This window comes from Oreochromis aureus, linkage group 17, assembly GCF_013358895.1.
Source record: "Oreochromis aureus strain Israel breed Guangdong linkage group 17, ZZ_aureus, whole genome shotgun sequence".
In the NCBI taxonomy this organism is placed as follows: Eukaryota; Metazoa; Chordata; class Actinopteri; order Cichliformes; family Cichlidae; genus Oreochromis; species Oreochromis aureus.
In genome coordinates, this window is record NC_052958.1 from 7,841,157 (window position 1) to 7,861,228 (window position 20,072).

The following is a 20,072-nucleotide window of genomic DNA, read 5'->3' on the forward strand; positions in this document are numbered from 1 at the left end:
GATTTTAACAAGAACTTCAAAAAATTACCAAACTGAAGTTCTTCCACATTCAAGATGACTTTCAGATGTAGTTCCAGGGACTGTGGTCTTGGAGTTCTGCTATTTAATACACCTAGCATCCAAGTACTACATACTCTACTGCCACTTGACAGGGTAGCACTTCATTAAATTAGTTAATTGACTTAGTAATGTTTGAGTGTATTTCTTTAGGAGACAAAGTTCCACAGTATCCCTCTAGAAGTTTTCAGATACTATAATAAAAATCTGGATCAACATAAAGTCAGTGAGACTGACTCATAAAAGGTAAACCAGCTAGTTTGCAAAAAAGGAACCAAGTCTCCTTTCACAAAGAAATACACAAACACATTCATCTCTGTGGTTGGAGCATTGTCTCACAGGCAGTCATGCTCTTGAGTTTGTCCAGTAGGAGTGTAGTTTTACAGAGGAATGAATCATCCCATTCCATCTAGTCGGAACCTCATCTGAGTGTATTTCATCTTTTTCAGAAAGCTTTTTCTTTTGTCTCCTGTCCCCACCAAAAAAGGACAAAAAATGTAACAATTATTATCAAGATTGGATCTTTCCTTTAAACTTGCAGTTAATTTAATCAGCTCTTAGTAGACAACATTTAAAGAAACAACACTTTGTGGAGCAAATATTGGCAAATGAAAGTCTTCTTTTTTTTCTTTTGCAGATTACATTAATTAACACTGGGATTTGGGGATTTTGGCTCATAAAAACATTTATATTTCCTTGATGTAGTGCTAGTGAACAGTGGGAGGTGTAGACGTTGCGTGTTATTGTGTGTGTACATGCTTTTTGTTTGCTTACAGGTATGCGGTTTAGCAAGCGAGTGCTAAAATCTGTCTAGCGTAATTTTCCAAGCTGAAATTCTCACAAAAGAAGTTGAGCGAATGGCATACAGTTTATTTATTTTTCTACTTGAGGTTTATTATATATAATACCAGATATTACTGTGCCATAACAACGTACTACCTGTGCCCTCATAGCTAATGAGCACTCTGAAATGCAGTTTTCAGGATATATTAGACCACATTAGAATCTGATTAAAATGTGAGAATGACACAGCAAATGAAATCTATTTATTTTTTCATTTTTTTTAATTGACCATGTTGCTGCCAATCAAGATTCGAGGTAATAGCATAATGTTCAGTCACATGCTGTCAGACATCTTTTCCATCTACAGTAATGTGCAAAAGTATTGATTCAGGCCACATCTCTTCATATTTTGTTTCCAAGGAGCCAGGTTCCAGGTTTTCTGAAGGTCTTTCAAAGTTTTTCTTTGGACATTGGCTGATTTTTTTTTTCTTTTTTTTTGCAGACCACAATAACTGGATGTGCATCAGAAAATAGTGAGTGTGATCCCTGCCTAAACAGCTTACCAGAGCTACCCTTGGAAGAACACAGAACATGTTCTAATTCTATCAACCAAATCATGTATTTATTACTATATAGTGTGAAAACGTGTTTGCAACCTTCCCAATTGCATATTTGTCACACTTAAATGTTTCAGATGATTAAACAAATTCTAATATTCGACAAAGATAGCCCGAGAAAATACATTTTAAATGAAGATTTCATTGATTAAGAGTGAAAAGTTATCCAAACCTACCCGGTCATGTGAAAAAAAAAAAAAAGTTAAATCATGTTAAATCATGAATTAACAAGAGGGGGATTAACCACATTTTTTGGAAAGGTGAATTCAGTTCCACTAAACACACTCAGATCTGATTACTGGCACACCCGTTGAATCACTTAAAACAACTCTGTCTGACAAAGTGAACCAGGCTAAAAGATTTCAAGAACCAACACATCATGCCATGAGCTAAAGAAACAGCTGAGAAACAAAGTCACTGACATCTATCAGTCTGGATGGGTTACAAGGCTATTTCCAAGGCTTTGTGACTCCAATGAACCATAGTGAATGACATTATATATAAATGTAGAAAACATGGAACAGTGGTGAACCTTCCCAGAAGTGACTACCCCACAAAAATTACTCCAAGAGGACATTGACGACTCATTCATGAAGTCACAAAAGACCCCAGAACAACATTAAAGAATTGCAGGCTTTACATGTCTAAGTTAAGGTCAGAGTTCATGATTCAACAATAAGAAAGAGACTGGGCAAAAATGGCATGCATGGGAGAGTTCTTGGAGAAAACCACTGGTGACCAAAAAGAACACAAAGGCTTGTCTCATTTTTGCCAAGAAACATCTTGATGATCCCCGAGACTTTTGGGAAAATACTCTGTGGACTGACGAAACCAAACCTAAACCTTTTGGAAGGTTTGAGTTTGGTTACATCTGGCATAAAACTAACACAGCATTTCATTAAAAAGAACATCATACCAACAGTAAAATATGGTGGTGATGGTATGATGGTCTGGGTCTGTTTTGCTGCTTCAGGACCTGAAAGACTTGCTGTAGTCAGTGAAACCATGAATTTTGCCATCTACCAAAACATCCTGAAGGAGAATCTGTTCTTGACCTCAAACTGAAGCACATTTGGGTTCTGCAGCTGGACAATGATCCAAAACACACCAGCAAGTCCCCCTCTGAATAGCTTAAGAAAAACGAAATGAAGACTTTGAAGTGGCCTCGTCAAAGTCCTGACCTGAATCCGATTGAGATGCTGTGGCATGACCATAAAAAGCAGGTTCATGCTCGAAACCCCCCAATGTGGCTGAATTACAACAATTCTGCAAAGATGAGAGGGCCAAAATTGTACTACAATGCGGTAAAAGATTCATTGCCAATTATCGCAAATGCTTGATTGCAGCTGTTGCTGCTAAGGGTGTGCCAACCAGTTATTAGGTTTAGAGGGCAATAACTTTTTCACACAGGGCCATGTAGATTTTGATTTTTTCCCCCTTAATAATAAACACCTTCATTTAGAAACTGCATTTTGTGTTTACTTGTGTTATTTTTGTCTAATATTTAAATTTGTTTGATGATCTGAGACATTTAAGTGTAACAAATATACAAAAAAAGGAAATCGGGAGGGGGGCAAACACTATTTCACACCACTCTATACTGATGTGTAAAAACTCATCATCAAGGGTACAGGGGAGGTTGTCAAATGTCGTCTTTATACAGGAAAGCGTTAAGGACAAGAAAAGGGGAGAAAAGGTTGAGGTTTGCCAGATAATACAAGAAATAGATTGAAAATCAGTGTCAACAGGTCTTATGGATCAATGAATTTTTGTCTCAAATTATCATTAATATGTAATCTGTAAAACAAAACTTATATATAATAAGTCCAATTTGAGCTTCAAGTGTGTTACCTGTGTTTTAGAAGTACCCATGGCTTAATGCCCACATCTGTAGTGACATTGAGTAAAAGAGACTAGTACAATAGTAAAATCACTTAGGTCACATTTATAAATCACAACCAGTTAGCCACTGCGTCGATGTCACCCTGCTTTCTGCATGCGTTTGCACACTGTGCTTGCTACTCTGCTTTTTTGTTTATGTGTCCAGCAAGGCTACTTAAGCTTCCCAAAGTTGGTACCGGGAACACAAGGATGGATTTAATTATGTCCCCTGCTGTTTTGGTGATGTTGTTGGGGTTATATGTCTTTGGCGTCTATTTTCTAAACATAAAAATGAATCCAAACAACCCCCCCATTCTTCACTTAATTAATTTTTGTCTGCCTCTGCCGGGCTTTTATTTGCGTGGTGTTTCCATCTCTGCCTGGAAGAAATATTTACAATGCAAAGAAATAACAGCTCTTACTTTGCTTTATCTATTTTACTTGTAAGCGCTTTTGCGCGGGTCTATAAAAACATGATTTTGCACAGAAGGCTTGCATAGATTCATTTTTCTGCAGAGTCCTGGAATTGATTGGAGATGCAATTTGCAAACCTCTGAAATCCCTCAGTACAATTTCCATACACGTCTTGCTCACATAACAAACAGTGCAAACAAGGAGGGGAATAATATATTTTAACAATGCAGAGCACAATAGAGCAGCTTGTGGACACAAAGTCTATTGCGGTGTCCACCTCTTAAATTAAGGGCTGTGGCAAAGCTGCTGTGGTGCCGCTTTTACAGTTTTATGTCTGCACAGCTGCCCTGAGAAGGGTGCTGTTGTTTGTCTACTGTGACTTTTCAGTCACACAGTACAGAGTCGCTACGATTTAAAATCGGAATGCTATGATTAGAATTGACAGTATACCTTATTTAACACTGTCAGGCTTTGGTAAATTATTCAGGCAACACAGGCTTATCACATCCTCTAAGCCATTACATAGCCTGAATGCCTACAGGCGTTTGATGGCAAGTGTTTGTGTTATTTAAAAAATCACAATGCATTCACCGAGTGGCATTTTTCTTCCAAGACCCATCCATTTTTGATAGAACAATAAGGCTGTCATGCATTTTATGTCTGAGCCGTGCTTGTATGGCCAGGCATTTTGAACAGAGAACGCCCATAGCCATCAGCTGCTGACCCTCCATCTGAACTGGGAGACTTGTGGGAACCTCTTTTACTTGGTCGAGTCAGCACAGCCTCACGCACTCATACAGACATTCGCTGTTTGCACTTTTTTTTTTTCTCTGCGTGGAGAGAGATATCAGCCTGACTGAACCTTATTGAGACCCAGAGGACTACATGCATGCAGGCATGCACACACACACTTAGAAATACACAGAGGTAGCTAGTGGTGTAGGACGCAACCTTGAAAAGGCTCTGGCCTCTGAGGAATTTCCCTGAATGGCCTGTTTGCAAGAGCAGAACAATTGTTCATTCATTCGATCTTTTCATCCCTCCTTCCATCCTTCCATTTATCCAGGAGAGAGAAAAAGGTGAAACCTTGATTGAGGAGCTGTGGCTTCAGCAGAACAATGTTTTCCTGGGACACTGAAGCATGTAATATTTGACAGACACTGAGATATGGAAAGGGAAGGAAAATGCTGAGATAGTTTTTTTTCTCATATTACTGAAAAAGGATTATAAACCCATAATACAATAAACTCAGCAACACAGATTCTATATAAAAACTCATAGTTTCTTAAATGTTTCTAATGGCAACAGTCAAAGCAAGTCTGAATGGATAGAAGTCTATGAGAAAAAGACTATGCTGCTTATTTGCGCTCTTGTTTCTATAACCATTTCGTTAATGTTTACTGTCTCAAGTTCTGTGAGCTCTTTAGACCGACCCATTGTGTCCACACACCTGTGGTTATGACACTGAAAACACATACATTTGGAGATTAAAAGGAGCGGCCCAGTACTTTTGTCCACAGAGTGTATGATCCCTCGCAAGCTTCTCACACAGCCATCTTGTAACACTGCCAGTCAACTGTTTGTTTCACCCCTGCTCTAAACAGCAGGGGTAAAGCATCAGCTTTCTTCCAGTTTCAGCACCGTGTGTCCATACATATTGGAGCTGAAGGAGTTTTGGCAGCTGCAAACACAGCGCGGATCTCCTGCTTGTCTCTGTGTGATCAAGAGCCAGTGTCTGTTAGAAGGCCTAGGCTTGGTTGAAAAACAAAGTGTTCACAGTTTGGTTTTCTTTTTTTTCCAGGTGGCAGTTTGATTATTTTGAACTAGCATGCATACAGTATGCCACCAAAAGCACTACACAGGGTATGATTAAATTCAAAAAACAGTATTGCCAACATTCAGAGCACAAGTTGCCATTATTACCATAAAAAAGTAAAAGTGGCAGGGGAGGTGGGCATACCCCTTTAGCCTACATAAATTCATCAGGACAGTGTTTCTAGAGGTCATGGGGCAAAGGAACAGAAGTTATGGTGGCCCTGAGAGGTTAAATACACTGAAACTTAAAAAAAAAAAAAAAAAAAAAAAAAAAAAAAAACAGCAAATGAAAAAAATGCTGCAAAAGCACACAAAACACAATCGAAGCTGAATAAAGCACAGTGGAAATAAAACAAAAATCAAAAGCAGAAGTAGAAAAAATCTAAACTTCACAGAACTGTTTTTGGGAGACCAAAATATGATGAAAGAGGTGCTTAAATGGCAGAAACCAAACCATGCAAAGGGCTGCACTGAGACACACTTAAAAGAAGTGAAGCATTCATCTTGTTGTGAGGGGAAAAAATATGCAGTTAAGGTGTGTTTTAGTCACATCATTCATGAAATGCTGTAGATACAAGTTTGCTATTAGCCATTTACTATCAGCTTGTTATATCTCTTTATTGTTTTTAAGTATTTTTGGTGAGACTTCCATTGTGTTTTGTGAGGAGTTTTTTAAATCAATTTTTTCGTTTGTTAGTTTTATTTTGAGTTTTTTTGTGGCGTTTTTCTTTATTCCCATTGTGTTTTGTTCTACTTTTTTTGTGGTTTTGCAGCATTTTTCTATTTGCTAGTGTTTTCTTAAGTTACAGTGTGTTTGACATCTCAGAAACACTGTATAAAGGCTCATTTTCCAATAGATTTTCATGCTATCAGACTTCTTTTTGAGGGGTCAGTCCACAAGAAAGCCTGCAGATTGTAGACACTTAGCCTTGCTTTTTGCACCCACTACAAATGTCCATCCTTTACATACAGTCTACATAATGTCCACAGTTACTGTACTTATGTACTTTAAATATAGACTGTGTTATTTACTGGCATATATTGCATATAACCAGTTACATGAATAGTTACTCCTTTAAATCAAGACATCAGTTCAGATGGTGTTATGGTCACCTTTTGAACTGAAAATGATCTGCTGGTATACAGAATTTACAGGCTTTACAAAATGAGTGAAAAACACAAAGACTTAGCTCAAAGTGCAACCTAGCGATGGGGAAAAAACTGAGCCTGTGCTACTTTCGATGATGCGATGCCCGCCGGCAATGATATCGCTCCATTCACATTCCTAAGCTTCTTTGCAAAAGGTTCACCTCAAAAAACTCACGTAAGGTTATCTCCACCAAGGTACAATCCTGGCCATAATGAGACTCAAGCACTGTGCAGAATAATAAGGTGTGCAATACAGAGCTATGTCCTCAGCTGGCAGCAAATCAGCTCTTGCTCCTACATTTGTCACAATAAATGGTGTCATGCTTAAGGAGCTTCACATCATGAAGTCAGACTTGTGTGTAGGTAATATAGCTACTGGTGTGAAATCTTGCCACTTGAATCTTACTGTGATACCATATCACATGTCAAATAACATAAAGGACATTCATCCTATTCTGAATGTCAGCTACTTTTTCAGTCTTCCTGCATGATTTTTCTGTTTTACCCTGACTCAGTGACATATTCTTCAGCTGTAGCAGATTACACCACAAACAAAAAGGCCCTGCTGTGATATGTTAGTCTCACTCTCTCTACTACAGCATTTCTCCATCTCTGTTGCTGGCTAGGTTCTGTCCTTGGCTCAACCTGCCCTGAAAACGAGTATACATTTGCATGCATTAGCAGTCTCCTGTGGCTTGACTGCTACCCACTGTGCCATCGAGTCTGATTAATGATCTGAGCGTGCCACTTCTCACAGCAGCCGAGCAGGCCGCCTGCCTGTGCTCACATCAAACATACAAATGCAGGCGAAAATTCCAAATTTCATTTGCCGCAGCAAAAACAAAAACATATGCTAGCCCTCATGCACGCAAGCACAAGCTGTGCCAAAGCTGTGCATGCACTCGTCTATGCTTAAATTCATGCACATCAAAATGAAGGGTTGCCTTGGGCCATTACATTTTAAACAGGACCACATAAGTTGCTCAAAGATACCTTGGCTCAGGAGATGCGATCCCATGCAGCGCCTCTGACATCTAAAATGCAGCGATAATTACATGCACGGCGTTCTGTAGCAAGGGTTCTGAATTGGAATCGCTTTCATTTCATCAAGCACAATAATTAAACAAGTAGTGAGAAAGTTGGATCACGCATTTAAGGCAAGGGGCATCTCAAGCTTTGATTCAGTCTACATATTGTGTAGTGGACAGAAGCCTGTGGCTGGTTCTATATAAACAGAGTGAGCATTTAATCTCAGATGATTCATGGGGTTTGGCATGCAGGATGGATGCAGCTGGAGAGTGAGGGGGTGGCAACTGTGTGTTGGACTAGTGTGCATGGCACCGTGTAACTGAGTAGAATGACATTTAAAGGACCCCCCCGCTTTCCTACTTACTCCACTTTGTAAATGAATGAATGAAAAAGCTGGAAAAAAAAACCCAACTGAAAACCATATTGCAGAATCCCCATCATCAATGGCTGTTATTGGCGGTTATTACATGTTTGATAGCTTTGAAATGTTGAAGCCCTGAAGGGAAGCAGCATACTCGTGTGTGAAGAAAGCAGGGCAATATGCCCTTTTGAGCACGTCTGTGCATATGTGCATGCATGAGTGAAACTTGACAAGTTGACCCACTGCGGTGGTCATATGGAACAGCTGCAGATGCCGCTGTGTTTATTAAGCATTTGACATTTATTCCGAAGCAGAGGAGAGGAGGGAATAGAAGGCAAGAGACAGAGAGGAAGGGCGATAGCAAGGAAGACTGGGGGTAGCCGTGGAAACCCTCCATGCGTCGGGCTGTGCGTGAGCTGCCATTGGCGGAGCGCTCATCATGTTCCTGCTAAGAATTGCATCGTCTGGTCGCATGGAAGACACCTCTCACATTCGCTCTCTCTCTTTTCACTCTCTGAGTCAAGCTGTCAAGAGTCAAGCGATGCAGAGGCTTGCCTGTTTAGATGGAATCCCCATCCCCCCAGTTTTCAAAACGAGGGCAGAGTGAAAGAGCGAACAAGGAAGGGAGGGCAAAAGACAGATTTGAGAACAGAAGTCATACAGATGCATTTCTTTTTTTTCACTCCCTCACTTGCCAGTCTAGGTTTGTAGGCCCATTGTAGAGGTAAATGAGTGTTCATTTAGTGTCACAGCCACACTTATATCACATATCATTGTCCTCCAGTGTCACAGATGCTGCTGAGGGAGCTTAGTCTGCATTTAAAAGTTGAACATTAACATGTACCAGTGGTTTGGTGACACGCCAACATTGCAGTCCTGGCCATTTGGGGGGCTTGGGAATTTAGAACCAAGGCATGCCATAATTAGAGGAGAGGATGTTGTGCTAAGCTAAGATACATCCATAGACCGTATGGGTGCATCTACAGACACAGATACCTGCCTATTAGTGCTAAACAAAATACAAGTGAAATACAGGGACTGTGTTTACACATTTATTGCAAGGACAATCAACTACACAGAAAGATACTGTTTGTCAAATAACTTACAGCATAAAAACAGCATAAAAATGTTTCAGTAATTTTAAATACCAGACTTGTGTCAGCCCCCATCTATATATAATTAGAAGGCATTCAAGGAATTGCAGTGTTTTCTGCAAATTGGCAAAATTGACACATCTTTTATTTTAGATGTGTATCAAAAAATAATTAGGCTGTAATAATTCATTTGATATGGGCTTAGAGTGCAGACCCTAATTTTCCATTCGAGGGTCATGTACTTAAAGGGGAAAAGAGGTCAAGAAAGACCTGACACAGGGACACAGAGCTCCATCAGCTGGTCCTTCAGTTGCTTATAGGGTAGCTGTGAAGGTTCAGGAGGTAGAGTCAAAAGAGTTGTGGATTCCCTGGTTACTTGTGGCATATCAAAGTATCATTGCGCAAGATGCTGAATCCCTTGCTGACTCTATGGGAGTGTGTCTGAATGACATACAAAGTCCCTTTAAAAATGGGTGAATGAGGCTTGAAGTAAAAATCTCAGTTTGAGTAGAAAAGTGCTATATATATACTTGCACAGTGTTGTACATGCAAATATATCTCTATGCGAAAACAAAAAAAATACTATATTGTTAAACGAAAAAACTTGTGCCATTGCATTTTAAAAGAAAGTATACTATTACATGAGCATTTAGCCATAACCGTTAAGGGGGTGCCTGTTGAATACAAAATATTTTCATGGAAATAGACATCATACATGAACCTGTACAGCTGACGTTTCCATGGCAAATGGCATTCAAGCATAGTTGTGTTAATCACTTCTAACACTATTCACATATCTAATACAGACATTCCCAGTGATCAAGCATGCAGAGTTCCTTAAGGTCCATTTTGGTCCTGTAATATAACCCAGCTAATTTTAGCTGACCACCTTATTTTGCATCAAAGCCATCTCTGATGACAGAATAATTCAAATGACCTGTCATACTGGTCATACTGATCAGGAAGAGGGTGGTACTTTAAATGGAAGAGAATCTAAGACTTCATTGGTTTTGTTGCATGGATATGAGACTTAACTCGCCATTCCTTATTCAGGAAGGCTGTATCTTACAGTTTTGTAATGCTACAACTCTCTTCAGCCCCAAGAGAAAAACTGAATGGTGAAAGTTGGAGGGAAAAGGACGAGACCTCTATTAATTGCTCTGTTTCTGTCTATGTGTGCCTGAAAGTGTGCACGCATCACAGACAGTGAGACAGAAAGCAACAAAGCCCTTGGGAAGAAAGAAAATAAAGTAGGACTTGAAGAAATAAAAAAGACAGGGAAATGTGTGAAATCCTTCTAACGATTCAATGCAAAGACAGTCGCCATGGCAACACAGCAGTCCCACGGTAAGCGGCTTTCACTTTTGGACCCCTCTCGCTATGCTCACCGGTGAGCTACACAGGCACCCGCCGACAGTGAACGATTATGATATGTTTTGTTTTTTTCTGAATGTTGACAGGCAGGCTGCACGACTTCCCATTCACCTCCATAACTTTGTCTGCGTTCAGACGCAGATTTTTAAAACATGGCCCTTTTCAGGTCGGAGAGGAAGCCTGTCTTCTCAATAAATTTATCACTTACCGAGCCTGGTGCCTGATGTGAGAGCAGTAAAAGTTCATGAAAGGTGATGACTAGCTGAAGTGTAGCTGGGGCTCCGTTAGGTGTTTGCAGTGTTTGTGCTGGTGTGGAAGACCTAATGTGTAGTAGTGGGAAAGAAAGGAAGGGATGTCAGGGAGGGAGAGAGAGGAGAGGCAGTTATTCACATAAGCTGACAGCAGCAGGGTGAGGCGCTGTTTCCTTTCGCCTGTCACTCAGACTAAAATCAATTGCTGTAAAGAGGAATGAAGAAAACTGGACTTAGGCACCCTCGCTTTCTCTCTCTCACACACACACTGTGTCTCTACCCTCTACACCTACACAAACACACACTTATGCCATTTCCTTCCAGCTTTCACTTTTATTATAGTTACACAGCCCTACTTACAGTAAACCACACATACACCCATCCACTCACATTTCACAAGCTTCGCTGCTAGTGAACCATAACAGGGCTGTCTCCTCTAAATCTTTCCTTGTTAGCAGATAGAGGGAAGAAAAGAGGGAGTTCTAGAGAAGCCGCAAGGAGGATCCCTGTACATGTTTAAAAGAGGAAAATGCAGAAATAGACTTACATCTGCACGTGAGTTCATTCAGCTCAAGGATAAGAACAACAGCTACTTCTTTGTGATTTGATTTCAGTAAGTGAGGAGGGGATTCAATGTGCTTTATTAGATGATCAGTGATTAGAATAAATACAGGCTCACAGAGAAATCACAATTATTTCTGTTCTTTGCTAAACCTTGATGTAATTTGCTAAAAACAAGGCTTTTACACAGGTTAGACATAGTGCTTGGAGCATGTGTTACTATGGTAACCATAGGGTTGCATTAGGGGGGAAAAAGCCTGCTCTAGAGGCTATAGATAAATACACTGGATTATAACTGTGAAATTGAATATTTCATGAAGTGAGAAAATAAATTCAGCAGATGTTATCAGGCCATCCACAATTCAAATTCTCCATTTTTGCCAAAAAGAAGTGAAATTCAGCAGAAAGAGTCGGGTTGTTGTCACCGTGTTCATGGTGGTGTGTGTGTGACCTGCTATCACACCAACCACACTGCCTGCTAACACACACCTGTTCATTGCAGCAAAATGAACTATCTGGGATGATCTGGGGGGAGTTACACCTGACAAAAGCAGAAAAATATGTTGTTAAATGTTCTGGCTGAACAACCTGAACCTTTTGGTGGTGTCAGTGAAAAGTTAGCAACATATGGCTAGCACACCTAGTATGGGCTCTAGTACACCTTGTTGGAAATTTGTTGGACATGGGAATAGAGACCTCCATAATGGTGCTTTCCTCTGCAGTACTTAAAAGCAACCCTATAATGCTCGGTCTACATGTTAGATTCGTTATATATCTAATGAAAATTTCTGTCAGTGTCTGTGGCTATGAAACTCTCAACACTAGTGCATCTCAGGAGAGAACAATAAATTACACTGTTATCATGGTCCAAATCTCCTTGACAATTTCTATTACTGCAGACTTTTGATTGCATTTACAAAAACATTTACTTCATGTGAAAAAAGATGTGTCGTACCAGATCAGGCTACTAGCTAATTGCCACCTATAGTCCCTGGACAGCAGAAAGAATGTTGAAATGCATATATATGCATGGAATACTTCTTCCATCCTGCTTCATCCTTCAGCTGCTTTCTTTAAGAGTCACTACAGTGGCTCATCTGGCTACATCTCAACCTGTCCCTAGCAGCTTCTTCTGTTACACCAACTCTCTTGATGTCCCCCTTCATTATGTACCTTCTCTGTGGTCTTTCTCTTTATCGCCTGTCAGACAGCTCCATCAACATCCTTTGTCAAATATATCCACTATCCCCCCCACTGCACATGTCCAAATCTTAGCCTTGCCTCTTTTACTTTGTCTCCAAACCACTCAACCTGAGCCATTTATTATGTCCAGTACTGTGGTATAGTGTGCAATGAATACTTAGTCTCTCTCTTTATGCAGCATGCACACATGGGTCTTCTGAAGGAGAGATTTCCTGTACCTGCCCTAGGGCTGATGTTACAACAATCTGAGACCATTTAAAATGCCACAGAAGCAAATATTTGCTTCAAAGCAAAGGGATGTGAAAACAAATTCAACACTGAGCCAAAGTCCATATAAAAAAACACTGCGCTGGCCAGCTTTGATTATACCAGGACCAAGAGAATTTCATTTTAACCAGGATTGTTTCTGGATGTGATAATTGTACCTCACTTTGTGATACTGAACCATTGTTAGTTGTCCAGTTGTAGACTAAATCAATTTTGCAATTTGAAAACAAACTTAAGTGTGAACTCTGATAAACTCTGTTAAAAGTAGTGACAGAGGGACTGTTTTTTCCTGTCTTTTTTTTGTCTTTATTTGAAGAATACAATGACAAAAGTAATTGTATTCTCTGTTATAGAACATCATATTTTTATATGGTGTGAAAGTAAGGTGCAATCCCTCTCTGACACTTGCTGATGGAATAACATATAACTTATGGAAAATGTGCCCACTATTGCCTCAAGTGCAAAATACATTGTTAGCGGTGTCTATGCAACACTCAATATGTGGCAGTGTATCAGTATCAACCAAAGCAGAATAATGTGAACATGAGCGTGTGCTGTGCGAGCGATCTCCAATCGGGAGACTTGTAGAGAGAGCATTAATCAGACGCAGGGGAGCCCGGGCACAGATTGGGCATACTGCAAGGTTTGTGTGTGTGTGTGTGTGTGTGTGTGTGTGTGTGTGTGTGTGTGTGTGTGTGTGTGTGTGTGTGTGTGTGTGTGTGTGTGTGTGTGTGTGTGTGTGTGTGTGTGTGTGTGTGTGTGTGAGAGAGAGAGATGCAGGGTGGGAAGCAATGTTCAAATTACTGCGCTTGACAGAAAGGCAGCAAACAGCAAACACACACAGCAAGATAGGCAGGAATCGGAGAGAAGTGATGTAAACTAGATTCTTAAAAAGTTATGTAAGGATAATGTTGCAAATCAACAGCAAAATAATTAGTTTGGGGGTTTAGTTTTAATTCAGTTCAATACAGTTCAGTTGTATTTATATAGTACCACATCAAAACAGCAGTTGCCTCAAGGTACTTTATATTGTAAAGACCTTATAGTAATAGAGAGGAAACCCCAGCAAACATCCCGCTCTGAGCAAACACGGTGACAGTGGGAAGGGAAAACTCCTTTTTAACAGGAAGAAACCTCGGGCAGAACCAGGCTCAGGGAGGGGCAGTAAGTTATGTCGAGAAAGAGCTACAGCTATAATATAGTTAAATAAAATTCACTACAATACCCCATAATAATAACTATAAGAATATTAATATCTATAATAACCCCAGTCTATCACATTTCCATATAGAAAGTAGAATATGTGTAAGTGTATTAATGAAACTATCCATATTGAGACGCTGTGATAGAGAAAAGAGATTTTTGTTAAGCAAAAATGAAAGAAACATTTCTTACAGGGTTTTTTTTGTTTTTGTTTTTTGTTTTTTTACACCCAGTACTTTGAAAAGAGCTGTGTCACCATTAAAATGCTTGCATACACAGTATTTGTCTGTATAGACATATGAAGGAACTACAGAAAGATGTGTCCATCCATTGCTATCAAAGCCATTAAACAGCAACTTGCAGTGACTTTTAACACTGTGTCACACCGGTCGGGTGATTTAGGTAACACACACTCAAATGCACTAAACATACTGTCACACACAAAAATGCACACAAAGAAACTAAGAGACACCCAGTTACGCTGATGATTTACGATAACAGAGTTGTAAAAATTGATTAGCTTCAGGGTCACCTCATACACAGCGGCGATGGCACAACTCTCATCCCTCTATCTGCTTTATCCTATTTTCCTAACATCCTTTAGAATCCATCTTTCCTTTGATCCATCACACCCCAACCCCTCACCTGCCCCATATTTTTATTGGAGATTATGTATCGGAATTTCAGGAGCAGGACCACGCCTCCAAACACGCTCCGGTTGTCATCTATATAGGTTCCCCCAGTTCTGCAAGATGTTCATTCTCGTTTACGTGCCCCACCCTCCCTCCCTCCTTGTTCTCAATTCTTTAACTTCTTCAGTCCGTTTTGGAACATGGGGATCTACCAGGCCTGGGAGCCGTCGCCAGTCCCCTTCAAGGCCTTCCCCAAACCGCAGCTCAGTTCATGTCCAAGCATTCACCTTTACCTACTAAAATGCTGTCAAACCTAAAATGAGGATGTGGGCCCAGCTAGTGAAGTGTGATTTTTGGGCACTCCACTAGTTTTGTCTCTCCACTTGCTTTCTCATTCTTTGTACTTTCCTTGCTTTTTAAAAGTTTTGTATTGTTTACTTCATGTTTGCACAGGGGTTGCAGTTCCTCATTAACTGTGCCTTTCTTTCTAGTTTGAGTAAATATGGTTGACAGCTAACATAAATGACTTAAGATTGTCCTCGTAAAGTAATGCTCAAAATTCTTGAGCCATACCCAATTCTGTATTGTATAACAGGGGTCTCAAACTTCAGGCTTCAAGGGCCGGTGTTCTGCAGGTTTTAGATGTGTCCTTCATCCAACACAGCTGATTTAAATGATTAAATTACCTCCTCAACATGTCTTGAAGTTCTCCAAAGGCCTGGTAATGAACTAATCATGTGATTCAGGTGTGTTGACCCAGGGTGAGATCTAAAACCTGCACGACACCAGCTCTCGAGGCCTGGAGTTCGAGACCCCTGTTGTATAAGCTGTTACGAGAATGGGAAATAGGTGCAATCATTTATTGAAACTTGTGCAAACACACATGGAAATATAATGTGTAAGACAAAAACAGAGTTTGGACAATTCTAACAAGCTTGAAAGTCAACACCTTTATTCTTCCTATTTCCATGTTTTTCCCACCCCATGTTTTCTGCTAATAGCTCTCTGGGAGCCCCCTTCTTCATGCAAAAGTACTATTTTTTTTGCCTGTGAAACTGTTAAACAAACACTGGTTTATGTCTTGAGTTAGGAGACTTTTTTATGCTTACAGGTACACTGTAAAATCAAATTAGTTCCCAGAACCTAAAAAATGCAATCTCGTTGCTTAAAAAAACAAATTAAAGCTTACTTAAGATAACTACTATAGGACAACTTATTCATTGCAAGTTATGTGTTTAGTGTTAAGGTACAAGGACTGGACTGAACAGGAATGAAAAAGAAAAATGAATGAAATGAATGAAAAATGTCCAAATAAAATTTTTAGAAAACCTTTAGAAAGTCTGGAGAACAATTGTTCAAGAACGCTGGCTCCTTGGACACAAAATATAAGTACTGGCCTGATATTGTAGAAAGAGTAGAATAATTTAATTGCTACTGGTCGACAAGGAAAACATTTGGTTTGGCTTGAGCTAGCCCTACTCATTACCATTAAAGAGGACTATTTGATCTAAAAGAAAATAGCTACATAGCTGCTGGGTAGAATCCCTGAGCAAAATTCACCAGCAGAAAGGACTAGATTCAGAAAGACAAAACAAGGAAAAGCTGGCAATGAGGCAAAAAGATTAAAATGCAATGAAAACTGAAAGAATGATGATGCTTAATGTGTGACCTTTTTCCTCCAAAGGAGAAACATATACAGTAAAGTGAGAAAGGAAAGCTCTGTGATGAAACCAATTCATGCGAGCCTGGCTGCCAACAATATGTTGTTTCTCAATATGGTGCGCTCACTGTGTAGTCCCAACTGCCCACACATGGCTATATACAAGCACACGTTCATGTGAATGTTAGAAATGCATGCATTCTAATTCTGCAGCATTTCACACACCCATACCCCACACACCCACTCGTGCAAAGCCATTGTTCTAAACACAGACACATGTGAATGTGAAGACTTAGTCATGCACCATAAAGAGATCTCCACACACAGGCAAGCATGCACACACACACACAAAACATGACATAGTTTACCTTGGGTTTGGACTCGCTGAATGAATCACAGAAAACTGTGTCCCTTCTGTCCTAAACTCTTAGCCTCACAATGCCATTCTGCTCCAGAGAGCAAGCAATAAAATCAGTGGATAATGTTACTTTTATGTCTCTGTGACATGTCACAGGAAGGATAATGGTAATACACCAAACATTGTGCATAAAAATCTTTTTTTTTTCTCTTTAAACGACAAAAAAATTGTTTGTTTCCAAATAATATGAGCTCAATATATGAAATATGAGCTCAAATGTGCTGGGTGTTTTAAAAAGGCTTCACTCCTTTCACGAGGTTCATCAGCACGCATGAGAATGTCTGTTGGTTTGTGGCCCTTTTGTTTTGGCTTCTCCTTTGCTTTCGAAGGTTTTAGGAAACAAACAGATCTAGGTGTAAGATGAGTGCAAGTGATTTAACTCTCTTATGCAACCAAAATCACGGGGAGAATGAGAAAGAGGGGATGAGAGAGAGAGTTATATGGTTAAATGTTGCTCTGACATTTAGGTCAGGCCAGCACTCTAAATGGCATGCAGACAGATTTACTGGGGGCTTTCAGAGAGGTCCGTTATCTGTCTTCTGACTGCCCTGACCTTCCTGGCCTTAATCAAAGCTTTTTTTTTTACACTTATGTCCATATCTCAGTGTAAGTTTTAATTAATTTCAGTGGATAGCCTATAGGCCTTCCTGAAAATCCGTTTTTCTTAACTTTTTAATGAAATATTTTTAAAATGTTGTTTGGAAATACAAATTCACACTTTGATTTGGCCCATGATGTAATTTTCTCTCACCAGAAGGAATTAATAGCTCGAGATACACAAATTTCCTGCCAGTGCTGTATTGGGCCCACTTTAACTCTTGGTGTTTTGTCAGTTAAAAGGAAGCACGGTAAATTTATGGCTTATTCATGCTACAACTAAGATTACAGGAAGCCGGATTTATTATTGTGTCTTGGAGTAGAGAAGAATAAAGTGCAAGCTGTCCCCATGCCAGAAACAGCTATCCACCTATAACACAACACCAACTCTTTGCAAGCATCATTTAACACAGAGCTTGCGGTAGTGATGCCAAAGCTTCATTTTCAGCAGGTAACAAAAGCAACGATGAGCAATCAGGCCTCCATTTCTACCCTACAACAGCATCATTGTCACAACACTGCACAACTATTCATTACTTTTTTACAAAGTACCAAATATTTTGTAATTCACTACTAATTTTTGTATACTGTAGCTTCCCTAACACTGCTTAAAGACTCACTCTTACACTCTTTTGTGGACATGAGCACAGGCAGCTTGAGATGCTACAGCTAAGTAGCCATTCCTGATCAGCCTTGGTCACTCATTGATTCCACAAGTCTGCTAGGTGATGATGTCAGCTTCGCCATCAGATAGTGCTTGAAGTTCTGTGTTTTAAGGTCCGTGCGCCCGCTAACTTTCTAAGATGGTGTGGGCCTAATCTGTGGAGAATTTACATTACAGTACACCAACTGCACATGTGCCTCAAGTGGTGGATTTCAAAGAGGTGTCACAGGAATGACTCTCCTGCTGTCATGTTGTCAGCCGTCTGTGTCCACAACAGTGTGTAATCAGGGCTTTATCAAGGCCTTTTAGTTCTTTGAAGCCCAAAGCGAACACAAAAAAACAACCACTCAACAACAAGTGTGGGCCCAGGAGGGGGGAAAATTACTAGCATATCTATGTTGTTATTGTGGCTTCCACCACATATAAAACACTGTGAGATAATTACACGATAATTAACACATAATGCACTACACACAAGCATGAATGCTGGCAACAGTGTTGGCCACTTATGTTGTATGGGTTACAAAGATTCACCCCACAAGTCAAAATCGAAGGAAGAAGGCGAGGTCTAAGACACCTGGAGGGCTGCTACTGGGGTTCCCATTGGTGGCTTGTTCTCTAATCATCCTCAGCCATCAGCTGGGGAAAAGGCGTCTTTAGCAGGAACGGGATTGACAGGGTGCTGCTCATCAATCAAGTGTCAGAAAAAAGGAATGCTGGAATGAACATTCAAGTTGTTGTTCACTGTGGGATTTTTTTTAAGTCTCACATTTGTAGATTTTTTTTTTTAAATGACAAGGACTAGTTTTATGCTTTATGGGTTGTTGTTGTTGTTGTTTTTTTAAAATTGGGAATAAAGGAAGATGTTCTACTACTTAGACATGCAATGGTTTTACATCCTAGGTGGCATTTTGACCAACCTAAGAAGAAACCCAAAGAAAACAACCATAAATCAACTCTGAATTGCTGCACTTTGCAAACTTTGCAAATTCAATATACCAATATAACCCCCAAGTTGCCACAGCCAATAGGCTGATTTTATTGTTACACTGACATGACTTTCTGGGAAATAATCACTTAAATTAGTAACCATGTGCTCATCCTATGTTATGTCAAGGATTGGCCACATGCAGTTGTCTTTTAGATCTGATATCAAGACAAGAGTACGATGTGAGTCACGAGTAACAGGTGCATGCAGGAATAATATACAAATATGGAAGCAGTAAGGGATCGTGGCTGTATCTGCATGTACTAGATGAATGTTTTGAATTTCCCACTGCATTTTCCTTTATATCTCTTTGCTGTGGAGAAAAGCAAAGAGGGTTTCTAACCTTAGAAATTATTGCCAAACAAAGGCTTAGATGCTTGCTTGCTTGCTCACAAAGAACAAAGAACCACTGTGGCTTTTCTTTCGGGTTCATACGGGGATGCAGAGGGGAGACTCTCTCAAGAATGGCATGTCTCCTTGTATTGGCTGGCTGAGTCACAGGACAGCACAGAAAACAGCTTATTGTGATTCACTCTGCACTAAAAACAAATCCCCAGCCTAAGAAATCACTGTGCATATGCTTTGTGCAATTTTAAAGTAAATTGTGTGTTTTTTTTTAGGGTAAATGCAACCTGTTTAACGAGATTGTTTGTTTTCCACTCCTACTATCCAGGATCTCATGAAGTACTCACTATCAACCTTTATCTCCCCCCAGCGGGATAGACTTTGAAATCTTGTTATGAGAAGTGTTACACGGGGTTTGATATCGCATTATCTCCTCTTCCTTGTCATCCTCCTATTGCTGTTGCACAGTTTTTGCCTAAATCAAATAGTCTCACGTAAATACAGCATACCGTATGAGTGATATATCTCCACCTCCTCCTCCTCCTCTTCTGCTCATCTTCCTCATTTGTTTCTCACACCTCCTCGTTGTACCGATGAAAAAAATCTCAATGCTAAAGATGACAAACAACTCTGTCATCACAGTAATGCTGCAAATGAAAGCAGAGGATGTAGGAGCTGTGTACTAAGTATAAGATACACTGTGTGGTGA